Genomic DNA, 13,312 nt, shown 5'->3' with positions numbered 1-13,312 from the left:
AGCTGCAGGGGGTGAGCAATCAGCAGTGGCGGGCGCTGGTAAGTTATTCCTTACTTATTGACATTACACTCGCTGCAAGGGTGTACACTGTACTGTTGAGACGTAGTAAGTAAGAAGTTGTTGTGAACGGTTAGAGAAGACACCCTTCACTTAGCATTAGCAATAGCATTAGCGACGGGAGTGTTGAGTAACCAATGGCCTCTTCTATCTGACTTCAACTCAGCTGTGTAAGTTTTATGGAGAAGACTAAAAGTCAGATCAGATGATCTTGATGGATGGGTTTAACGAAAAGGGAAAGAAGGGTGGAAGGAGGAAGGACATGCGAGATGTAATATTTATGACTGGCAGAGAAAAAAGGATATGAGCTTCCCCAACTGCAGACAGTAGTAAATAAAATAATGTGAGTCTGCATAATGACTCGAGTATGTTTATCTTGGGCGCAAGCCGACTGAGCTGGCATGCCGGCTACAACAAGGTTAAGTAATTTCACTAAACAAGAGAGAAGAAGAAGACTGGTGTACTATGTACTCAAGTCTATAGTGCTAGTATAATGCCTGAAACTCCCACAAATGTTAGAGGCCGAGGAAGTGGAAGGATAGATACATACCACAAATGTTATGTACTGTGCTTGCTAGTGCTACTGTGCCACTATGTGTTGAATTAATTTTGTGTTACTGTTTTGCTAAGAGTATTGGTTACAACAATAGTATTTTTTTCTTTCTTGATATAGCTCCTCCTTCCCAAGCAAAACCAATCAAGGAGTTGGCATCTTGTTTGTTTTGCTGTTCACCCTATGTGGGAAGGGTATGCCCAGACGTGGGTCCCTTGCTCACTAGGCCACTGGAGTCAGGCTATCCTGGCTGAAGACGGCTGATAGCCAGAAACCGTTCCTAGGATGCTTGATTCCGGTCCAAGGAAGACATGGCTTGGCAGTTCGGGCTGGACTGTTCCAATGAGGCACAGAGTCAAGACTGATTTGCATATTGCCAAGTCTGAACTGGGGTGGCTTGGTGAGCAAAATAACAATGCATTAAACCCAGATCTGTGACTGGGGGTGAATGTTTTGCCATTGTGCAACATTCCGTCCATCATCTTGTTTATTTTGCTGTTCACCCTATGTGGGAAGGGTATGCCCAGACGTGGGTCCCTTGCTCATTAGGCCACTGGAGTCAAGCTATCCTGGCTGAAGACGACTGATAGCCAGAAACCAGTCCTAGGATGCTTGATTCCGGTCCAGGGAAGACATGGCTTGGCAGTTCGGGCTGGACTGTTCCCATGAGGCACAGGGTCAAGACTGATTTGCATATGGCCATGTCTGAACTGGGGTGGCTTGGTGAGCAAAATAACAATGGATTAAACCCAGATCTGTGACTGGGGGTGAATGTTTTGCCATTGTGCAACATTCCGTCCATCATCTTGTTTGTTTAGCCATGGCCCAGCGCCAGAAGCTGGAGGCCATCTGCAAAGAATACCGGCGGCTGGTGGTTCTGGCGGAAGAGGAGGAGGCGGCAGCAGCTGCAGCCTCCTCCAATGCCCCGGGCCCAAACCAGGCCAATCCAGTGTTACGGCGCCGCCGTCTGGCAATCGCCCGCCGCTGCAATTCTATATCAAACACTGCTGCCCCCCCTGTGGATGCAATAGTCGTGCGTTTAAGCACCGCGTGGCCTGCCTAGAGGAGTGAATTAAGGTCCTGGAGAGGCAAGCCCGTCAATGAGTTGTGACCCCTTTGGATTGCCCATTTTTCACTGCTTCTTTTGGTGGGTGGGAATTGGATGTTGGGGTTTATAATGGATATGGACTATTTAGACTTTTTCATTTCAGACATTGGTTAGAGTTAGGGAGAGGGGTGGGCCAGGTGTTGTTTTGGGGATTTTTTACATAGTTTTTTTTTGTTAGGGGATTAAATGATATTTATACAATGTTTTTAATGTTTTGTGGGTAGAGTTACAGTTTTATGTCACACTGTTTCCTTGCTGCTGCAGGGCCACAGCCAGTGTTTGATTTAAATAATCGGCTGACTTTGTAAGACACAAAAAGATAGATGTGGTACCCCTCACTGAGTGACTTATCCTACTAATACTGTCAGGCTTTCCTCCTAGTCTATGTGTTCCGCAACTGGACTCAAGGGATGTGTAAACTAATGAAAATATTTCCATTATTAATTATGCCTCCGCCAAACTTATCTTACATGTGCTTGAAGTTTAACTTAGGCACAGCGAAGGCTGCATGGTGATGATAATAGTTTGGTTTCCCAACATGCCATGGTTGTGGTGTAGTTGTAGACACTGGCAGTAGCATTTGCAAAAAAAGAAAATGAGACAGTCAGTCACCTGAGAGAGACTGTGGAGGAGTAGTAGAACAAAGTACAGTATAGAAATTACTGCCAAACAATAATATGCCAAAATAAAATAAAACATAATGGTGGTGGGGATAGCCTAGTACAACAACTTATACACTGTAGTTGTGCTGAGTCACTCAACTAGGCCTACACTTGACACAAGAGTAACATTTAGTGTTGCTGTGTAGGAGGATCACAAAACCAATCAATGCAGGCAATTAATGATGATGGATTATGTTCCTTTAGAAAAAAAAATACTTTGCAAATATACTGATCATGGGTGGGCAAGCAGAAGATCCTCGCCTTGGCTTGAAATTGAATTTAGTGTTGCTTGCGCCACATCCGCCCCAGCAAGCGTGTGATCAATTATTGGTGTACATTTAATTTAGTCACACCTCAATAAATCACACAGCCCGGGGGAAGAGGGTTAGGGCTTGATGAATGGTTGGGAACGGGGGTTTGGTGAAAGGTTTGACAAAGAAAAATACTACGCATGGACAAACAACAAAACAAAATCTTGGCAGACGACCATATCCATAAATCTGTTAAGGGAGAAAAAGTAAATGCATGCATGATGATGATATTGATAACTTGATGGTTAATGATAAGTAGTACTTACTAACTACTACTAGACAATTAGACAGTACACAGCAGCTGTATATTATGCAATGTGGCTGTGCCTTGCCTGGCTGCCCTCAGAGAGACCCAAATTACATACAGTTTCTGTTCTGCTGTACCAGGCTTACTTTTAAAGATAGCAAAGAAAATTAAAAAATAGCTATAGGGATGAATTATATTAAGCTGAGAGCAATAATAACAACAACACACTGTCGTAATGATTGAAGATAAAAAATTAATCAAATTATTTAAAAGATTATGAATGTTGATACTGTTACTGTATGTTGTTATCTGGGTCAAATTAGAGAGCTGCATCTCAGCATTCCTTTCGGCCCTCCCTTCCATGGACGCTCCGTCCATCAATCTTGGGTGACGCCATTGTGGCCTGCCTGGCGGATGTGGGTTGGTAAGGTAAGTGTGAGATTTGTTTTACAGTATAGCACAGGGTAAGGGCAGGCCTGTAATTGTAGATGGAAAAACAAAAGAGATATTGAAAAATCAAGGAGAAACAAAATGCATACATTACGGTGGAGTAAGAACACTTTCAGTGGCAGCTTGGATACATCTTGTCTGCTCTGTTTTCAGCATTAACCTACAACAGGGCAGAGCGGGCACACGGCACCTGTGACCTATCCTCCATTTAGCGTACATTTTTTGACAGAGGCAGATAAAGCACATATACAGCAAAATAGCATTTTAAAAATTAAGTGACTACATCAATGCACCGCTGGCAGTCATACCACTACACCCGACTCGACTCCACCACTACACAGACATGTAGGTCTGGTGTGGTTGTTGTTGAATTCTTTACCTTTTATGCCACTCTGAAACACCCTGGCTTATTCCATCAATCATCTCCGATCCTACTGAGTGACTGCGAAGATATATTATGACACTGTGGTCATCATCATGGTGTTGTCCAACTCAGTGTGCAGTGTACAGAGTGTGTCCACATTCCAAATTCAAAATGCAATGGACCGGCCTGCAGTACAAGTACAATTTTGTTATTAAAAAACAATAAGGGAAACATTGACTTGAGTTACTTTTAGTGTGTAGATTAAATAATAGTACACAATGAATTCACTTCATGCACAACAAACAACAACACTAATCACTCAGTCAGCGTCCAATGCATGCCATCATTCATTACCTGTTCCATCTCATCTTAAGTTAAGGGGCAGTCTATCTCGGAAAAGAGGATAGCTATAGTAGTTAGTGGCTTGTTCCTCTTCCTCTGCAGGAAGCTCTGCCCCTACTTCAGGAGGAACTATTGTGGGCTGTTGTTGCGGCTGTTATTGCAGCGGTGGTTGCGGCTCTTGTTGCGGCTGTGTTGTCCACTTATCTGCTGCGTTTATTGGGTACTACTTTGCGATAATGACATTTCAACATCACTGCTTGTTAGTAAACTGGTTAAATCTGCGACACTCATGAGCTTGGGCCTATGTTGGTGGGGTGGGCCAGCTGATGCGGAGGTACTGCTCCCAGCTTGGTCCCCGCCAGACACCCCTGCTGCAGGTGTAAGTTTTTTCCCACAAAAAAACAAGGGCGGAACACCAGTCCTGGAAAGTGCCACTTCCTTCTTCTATTCCTTCTTCTCACTGACAACTTTCTTGGTACAGGAGGACCTGGTAACTTTATTTGGGGCCATCTTCTTCAGAGTTCAGATGTCAGCAGGACGTTGTTGCACAAGTTGCAGAGATGTCTGTGGCCACACATCACGTGACGTTGTGCGCAGCATGACTTCTGTCTGGCAGTACAACGGGTGCTGATGACACCTCCTCTGTCTTTTTGTGCACCTAAAAGCAAAGAAGCCAGGAGAAGAACATCAGTGAAATGTTGCATTTGTTGTTGTGGTTCAATTACTACTAGTGCAAACAAACAAATATAATATATAACTTAGTGTGTGGTGGTCACACTTGTTAGTGTTATATATTTTATTATAGAATTATATTTTATTAACTCAGTTTAAGTTATAAAAAAAACACAACAGTGTAGCCATTTGTGAGATCCATAGCGCTAAACAAGAAATGCAAGGAAGTTACACAAGACACAACACACCACACACACACAAAAGGCATTTATTTAACACACATCAAAAAACTGAAATAACCCATAAAATACACATTTTGCAATTCAATCCACTGCCATCCATGACCTAAATGATGTGTAAAATAAATTCAAAACACACCAAAGGAACAGTTGTTTCATAATGCACTTGTGACTAGCTCTGGGCCAACTGGCTACCCACAATACATTTTATTAAAAAACATGATGTAAAGTACTAAAATTGTAGTTGCAGCATCTGCAATGCCCCAATCAAACAAACAACAACACCAACTTACTTGTAAAATCTCAAATCCAATGATATATAATCATGAAAGAGTGATCCTTCCAGCTCCAAATCCAAATGAAAAATGAGCAGGAGATGGACAAAGCACTGGGAGGAGCATGCTGGACAGGAACAGGAAGTTGGAGAGTATGTGGCACTCCCTTCTTTAAAAAGGACTCCTTGCACAAAAAAGTACAGCCAAATGTCAATCTGAGGTGTTTTTTAGATCCAAATCATCATTTTAGGGAAGGTTTTATGCTACGTGTTCGGCATCGCAAGCTTTACCAAATTTCCGCTGGATGTCTGATGGCGCGTCTAAATGACGTGTTCGTGATCACACACTCTCGCAATGTCCGTTGGCGCGGTGACTGAAGTCTTTGCAATCACACACTCTCGGGGGTTCACTCGGCCGGCTACCAAAACATCGTGGCGCACGCACATGGATTGGAAAACTTGCCGGCGACCACATGGATCCCGGTAAGTCGCTACCGCGTGCTCGAAAATGCATTTTTTAAAGCGCGAGCAAGGAAATAATTCTTCTGCGGAACTGCCGAAATTCGGAAAATTCCACAAGCGGAGCAGATTTTACCACCCAGAGTTAGTCACGACCCAATGTACGTATAGTTTCATCAATATTAAAAACAGACCAAACCAAAAAAGAAGTTTTTCAATCTGGTTATTGATGTCCTTCTATTTTCAACCTTAGTGTTTAGAATTTTCTGCAACAGTGTTGTACTCTATCTTTATAGGCAATTATCGATCGTCTGTTTTTTGGGTAACTATTTAAATCTCTTATGTGACTTTTCACACTGTAAGGTTGTAATGATTTGGTAATATAACTATTTGATTTACAGTTGAAGTGTACAAGAGACATACAAAAACATCAGGGAAGATTCAGGGGTCCCGCCAAAAGCAGGGGTGGGACACTGGGAAGGATACGGCCCGCAGCACAAGAACCCATTGAAAAATTTAAGTTTTACAACACCCCTGCACAGTAGGGCAGATACCTCAGGGCCAAATGCAGAGGACCAGGGTGAATATTGGCCCTGCTAGGCTACCCCAAAGTTCCTTTTCAACAACAAATCTATATCCGGAAGGCCGACATGGATTTGCTGGCAGAAACCAACATCATAATCCCCAAGGCGGAAACGTCTTTGTTAAGTGATTAGGTTTGGAACCTAGTCATATTGACCGTCCGGTTTACCCTTGACAGCCTACATTGTGATTTGGAGGTCAGATTGTAAAACTACCATGTTGGTTGGAAAACCTCCAACCAGCAGTTGGAGGCCTTCTAACCGACATTCTAAAAAGGCCCTAAGTATTTATGGTTAATTTATGGATAACAATAGTTGTAATCTACATAACTTCAAGTACGTTTTTGTAAAAACTATACTATGTAGTGAAAGTAATTTGTTTCGGGTGACTGACAGTTTTGAAGTTTACGGAGGTGTCTTGCAAACTTGTTTAAAATTATGTTATCACTTATATAGCCACAGACTTAAAAGACTATCAGCCAGATTCATGAAGGTGCCAATCTGCGATTAGAAAATTGCGAAAAATTGCGAATCGCAGTATGAAAATCCCAGATTGGCATTCATGTAGAAAAGCGATACAAAAATGCGAATCGCAATCGATCGCAATTTCCGATTGCGATCTTGCCACAATCACTAATTAATCGCAGAATCGGCATTTTTCCATGTAGATATTGCGACCTCGCAAAAAGCGATATCGCATTTTGCGATCTCGCTAACTGCGAGATCGAAAAAACAGGAAGTCGCATTTCGAGCCCACTGATGACATCACAACCAGGAAGTAGGCTTACCCCACCCACAAACAGAACACAGAGCCAGAGATTGGGAGCTGGATACTGAAGAGCTGCAAACCTCACACTGTGCTGCACCCCAGCAGGAAAAAAAATCACCCAGATGTCCCAGGATGCAGCAGGGAGCAGTGGGCAGGAGAGGAAGCGAAAACTAAAGTTTTCAGAAGCTGAACTGGAGCATCTGATTGAGGGGGTCTCCAAGGACTATGCCCGGCTCTTTGGCAAAGACTCCAGGAGGGTGCCAGAGCAAGATAAGTGCAGGATCTGGCAGCGCATCCGCGCTAAAGTCAATTCGGTTGGGGTGACCCAGCGGTCAATTGATGAGCTCAAAAAGCACTGGTACGACCTGAGAGGTCGGTCTAAGGAGTGAATTGCCAAGAGGCTTGGGGAGCGACTGGCCACCGGTGGAGGGGAACCTGTAGCCACACCGAACACCCCATTGGAGGACCTGATAGAGGACACCATTGCACCAGCAGCCTGCGTGGGGGTCATGCAGCTGGACTCGTCTCGACCCAGTCAACAATCTGAAGGTAAGTGCCATGCGACTGCGACCCTGTCCCCCAACAATGCCCATGACTCCTGAGCTCGCAATATGACATCCCCAACAATGCAGCCCATGCACACCTGAAATGCCCCAATGCATTGTGGTAGACGTAGTGAAATCTCATACCCCCAGTCAGCTGAACACAGCCAGAGCTGTAAATGCAATGTAAATCAAAAACCCAGTCAGGGAAAGCAAGCCTGCATGCATGTATCAACATAGCTTGTGCAAGATAAAAAACATTAATCATGCACCCTTTCACATTACAGGTGCAGTTGATCAGCCCAGCACGGATAGCGAGGCCCTGCACATTGCAGAGACACAGGACGACACCGACCCGGCCCATCACAGCCACCAGCAGTCATTCCACCACCACCACTCCGTGCGGACAGGGCCACCCCTGCAGCCACAGGTGTGCAGCCCACACCCCAACAAACAGCCAACGCAGTGGTACAGGCCCCACCGGTACAGACCCCACCACCAGCGCCTAGGAGGCAGACGAGGCGCACAGCTGGAGCCAGATCACACACCAGCGCACTGAGGCGCCAGCAGCGTCAGGGCTCAGCAGGCACGGCCAGGGCGCTCCTACTGCCTGATCCTGGACAGCACATTGAACGCTGCATGCTGGCGGTGCACCGTACACAGGCGCGTCACCTGGCAGCAATTCACACCCAACTGCAGAAGACAAGCGAAAATGTTGCCCCGATGACCGCTGCTGTCAGAGAAAACAGCCAGCTGCTGGTAGCCCAGCAGGACATGACCCGCCGCCGCCACCGCCAACTACTTGCCCGCCTATTGGCCTACACCCGGTCAAACCATGTAGTTAGGAATGCTACATCACAGCTGGCACGCAGGTCACTTGCCATGCAAGGCCAGATGGTGCAGTGTTGCCAGGATGTGGCCAGGTCACAGGATCCGCTTACAGCAGCAGTGCTCGGCAGCCAGTCCACTGCCCATGGAGAAGCAGAGGGGCCTGACGACGTGAGCGAGGTAGCGTCAACTAACAGCAGCGCATCCTTGCCACCGATGCCTGTACGACGACGCAGCAGCAGGGCAACAGCACCAACTAGGGCCAACATCGTCCCTCAGGACACAGATAGACGACTTGGGGCGTCTCGTCGTAACCGACACTGAAAACTCGGACTCACTCAGGGAGGCCATGCAGTACACCCTTGCAAGCCCACTACCCCAGCATGGGGAGGTATGGAGTAATACTCTCTTCATGAGACACCAGTATAAGTAAAGGCCAATTTATTGTGCATGAACAATAAGGATTAATAGTCTGACTTGATTCACACTCATGTCATTATTACATTAGTCATGCATGAGTGCAGTGTTTTGTGAGGGGAATGGGTGCACTAGAAACAGTTAATAGTGATGTGGTTGCGGCGCCTGTGTCCTTCAGCAGGATTTTCCCCGCGTGCATGACGCACATGTGGAGGCGGGCGGTTGTCCCCTTCCGACTCACTGCCAGATATCTACACTGGTATTCTGCGCTTGGTAGCAATGTTGTGGAGTATTGCACACACGGCCACGATGCGGCAGCAGACCTCAGCTGTGTATTTGATGGCCCCACCAGTCTTGTGCATTATGCGGAAACGGCTCTTCAATAGGCCAAATGTCCTCTCAATGCAATTTCTAGTTCTTATGTGTGCTGCATTGTAACGCCGTTGCTGTGGTGTGGCAGGGTTGAGGTATGGGGTGAGGAGGTACTCCCGTAGACCGTAGGCGGTCACCTGAGGGTGATAAGCACAGGGTGAGTGCCTGTTCTGCGCTGATACATGATCACAGTGTGCTATGTGGGGGCATGTGTACTTACCCAGTAGGTGTCCTTCGCCAAAGTCTCCCCTGGCCAGTCGTGTGTGAATGCCGCTGTGCCGGAAGATGAAGGAGTCATGTGTGCTGCCCGGATATTGTGCCACTATGTCCGTGATGTAATTTTTGGCGTTGCACACCATCTGGATATTGAGGGAGTGGTAGGACTTGCGGTTGCGGTACAAGTATTCCGTTTGTGCTGGTGGGCAGATGTGGATGTGGGTACAGTCAATGCATCCAATTACATGCGGGAAATGTGCAATGTTGTAGAATTGCAGCTTGGTGTCATTCAAGTCCTGTTGGCTGGTGGGGAATGATATGTAGTGGTGTAGCCGGGTCAGCATTGCATCCAGGAAGCTTCTAAGGCAGCGGGACATGGTGGGCTGGGATATCCCCCCTGCAACAGCGACTATCCCCTGGAAGCTTCCGGAGGCCAGTAGGTGCAGACTGCAAAATACCTGCACATGTGTGGGCACAGCATTGGTCCTCCTTGTTGGGTGCTGCATCAGGGTGTCCAGGTCCTGGATGAGCTTGATGATCATAGCCCCACTCAAGCGGTACTTTGCATAAATTTGCACCCTGGTTTGGCCCAGGAGGGAGACCCGCAGGCGGAATATCCGCTCCTGGATCCTCCGTCTGTTCTGTGCTGCTCGCTGTAGCCTTCGCCGCCTCACCAACATGTAGAGTCCAGGCATTGTGAGAATCCTCAGGCTCCAGCTGCATGTCCTTAAATATGTTTTGTCAGCCCTGCACCTGTTGGTAGTTTGTTAACCGTTTTTTGAAAAAACAAAAGTATTCCTTACTGGTTACCACCTGATTTGTGTTCTTCTTATTTTGCGCGTCGCAAATAGCGATTTCCAGGTATTTAGCAATTAGCGATTGTTCATGAATGTCGATTGCGAATGTTTTGCGACTTTGCACTTTAATTCGCAGATTCAATGGTTTCTCGCAATTTCAGGTTCGCTAATACCCATCCTCTGAGGTACTGGGTTTTTCAGAACCGGTACCGAACTGGTAACCCAGCGGTGTCAGGGTACACCCTAAGACCTCGAGTACTTTCCTGATTCAGACCACAGAAACTCAGAGTCTTCTAGGTGAAGTCAAAGATCGAATTTATTGGCTGCAACCAAGTAACAGGCGTCCTAGAAGTACAGCAACACGGTGTGTATATTCTCAGGAGACTGCTCAATCTTACAAAGCCAGGCTTCTCTTTTTATACAAAATATTATGCTTCAGGCAAACATTCTTGGATTTACAGTAGACCATTCACATATTTTCAGTACAAAGAAAAAGCAGAGTCATGATGACAAGCCCACATTCCAATTTGTTCAGCCCACAATAAATTACCCGGCAAGGCCCAACATTTTCATCAGATATCGGTGTACCCCCAATAAAAACGGGCACCTCCTCATCATAAAGGAAGTGAGAGAAAAGAGCAGGGAAAGGTGTGAGCAAGATTAGGCAGGGTGTGTGTGCGATGAAAAGGGTTTATGGCATGTTGTGCCTTGATGCTATCTAGCTCGGCCACTGGGAAAGGAACTGGTCGGGCAGGTTCGGCCTGGGGCAATGGTTTCAGCTTGCCCAGGTCAGAGAGAAGTCAATTAAGATGTACGTGTCCTTTAGAATTGAATTTAGCTGTATTATAAGCTTATGTGAGGGCAACTCACAAAATGGCTGCCGTTCACAAAATGGAAGCCAGGGGTTCAGAACGAAAATGACGATTTCGAGGTGAAATCGTTACTGGAATATGACGAAAATGCTTGTACATAGTGTACTAGCCTTTCTCGGTCTTTTGATATAAAAATCGTCATGCTACGACAAAGTTTTTTACACGAGTCCAGAATTTTCAGAACCTCACCTCCAGGATTCTGCGAATTTATTTGCGAAGTCGCTATTTATTTTTTGCGAATTCGCTTTTTTGCCCTTTTCTGTTACATGAATTCTTTTTCATCAAATTGCGATGCAATGCCGAATTTGCAGCAATTGCGAACGCAATTTGGCTTCATTAATCTAGCTGAAAGCATCTAACAACCTGAAAATATTTTGGCTGCATGGAAGAATCCAGTGATCGGATGTTTGAAAGCAATATTGATGAACATATAACTGTATGATTCTTCATTCATAGCAAGAGAAGAGAGAACAAACTACACCTGCCGGTCTCCCAATTATGACGATTCAAGATTTTCAGCACATTTATGATTAGGTACCGCTTTTTGGGTTACATGTTTTATACCTAGAGACCTATATCGTCTTATGCTACATAAATATCACATCTGTGCTTCTCTATTCTTTAATGATACAGATAATGTTCCAACTCGGAGACTTTTGAGTTTGGATCTTTGAGAAATAAAATAGAGAGAAAAAAAGGAGAAAAATACATCGGAACAAGTACCTCGAGCACAAATTTTGTCCGATAAATGTTACATTTTTCAATACAACGAAATTCTTTTAAAACGGTAAATATATACCTAGATTCTACTTTATTTACACTTCGGACCGAAACAATAACTAATAGCCATATTTACTCTCTATCTAGACATAATAACCCATGAGGACCGGTATATGAACCATACTACTATCTACATAGCGATATCGTATTATCCAAGATAAGGTTGGTGATCATATTATATAAATTTGTGCCATCGCTTGTAGGACTCTATCTACACTATTAGAATAGAAGTAGATATATCTAATATGAGAATCTTGGATCTTCCACCATATTGATATCCTATCCAGCCATCTTTAGGGAAATATATCTGTCAGCTCTGTCCTATATAATGGTCGGATATGAAATGTGGCTAGAAACCAAAATATAGATAGTTTAAGTTACAGGGCATACTGGGATATTTCCATTAGTTTAGATTAATATGTTCATGTGCTAATGACAACTTGCCCATATGTGTACCTTACAATTATATTGTCTGAGCTGCATGCAAAACTGAGATAATTATGACATTATGTGACCGTCCTCAAAAATGAAATAGGATATATTTATGCTCTCAACATGAGAAACAAAAATAGGAGGGACATTTGAATTCATAAATGGATAATAATAGTCTGATGTTTTCCATTTACGCTATAAAATCTTGTTATACCTATCATGTGAATATGGTCCCTTAGAATTGACGGGATATATACATATACCAGACCCAACTGGAATAAGATGTTTAAATTGATCACAACAATGTCTTGTATTGGAACATATAGAAGAGTGAATTCCAATCAAGTCATGAGCTACTGTATGTAAATATTGTATATATGTATGTGTAAACAGTGACCTATAACCTCTCGATCTATAAAATGTAAATATTAGCATGTTACGACTTTTTAAATTATCTAAATAATTATATGTATGTTTTTGTATTTTTTCATAGTTTTTGTTGTCCTGTACAGTTTATACGTGAAAGACGGTCACCTGATGAAGGCAGAATGCCGAAACGCGCGTAGTGTCAATATTCACCGCTTTTGCCCACTACAATAAGACTACTGACCGATTTGTCTTTGTTGGTTTTTGTGATATGTGTTTATATATCTTTCAAAAGCTTCCTTTATAATTGTATATATCTCTATCAAATGAATTATTAATCTTTATAAGTATAATTTTCTATCTAAAGAGCCTACATAGGACACCAAAAATAATCAGACAACTACTGTGATAAAATAAAAATAAAAGATTCATAAAAAATATATATCTCTTTGTGATCTTATAAATATAACACTGTGTCAATGTCGTAGCTATACACACGAGGGTGTGCATGAGAGGTTTGTGGCGTTCTTTTATGAAATGTTTGCTATAATTTCTTTTCAAAACTGCTTTTGCCCTACCTATAGCAAATATATTTTGGTGTA

Source organism: Lissotriton helveticus, chromosome 6, assembly GCF_964261635.1.
Source record: "Lissotriton helveticus chromosome 6, aLisHel1.1, whole genome shotgun sequence".
In the NCBI taxonomy this organism is placed as follows: Eukaryota; Metazoa; Chordata; class Amphibia; order Caudata; family Salamandridae; genus Lissotriton; species Lissotriton helveticus.
This window is presented reverse-complemented; position numbering follows the sequence as displayed.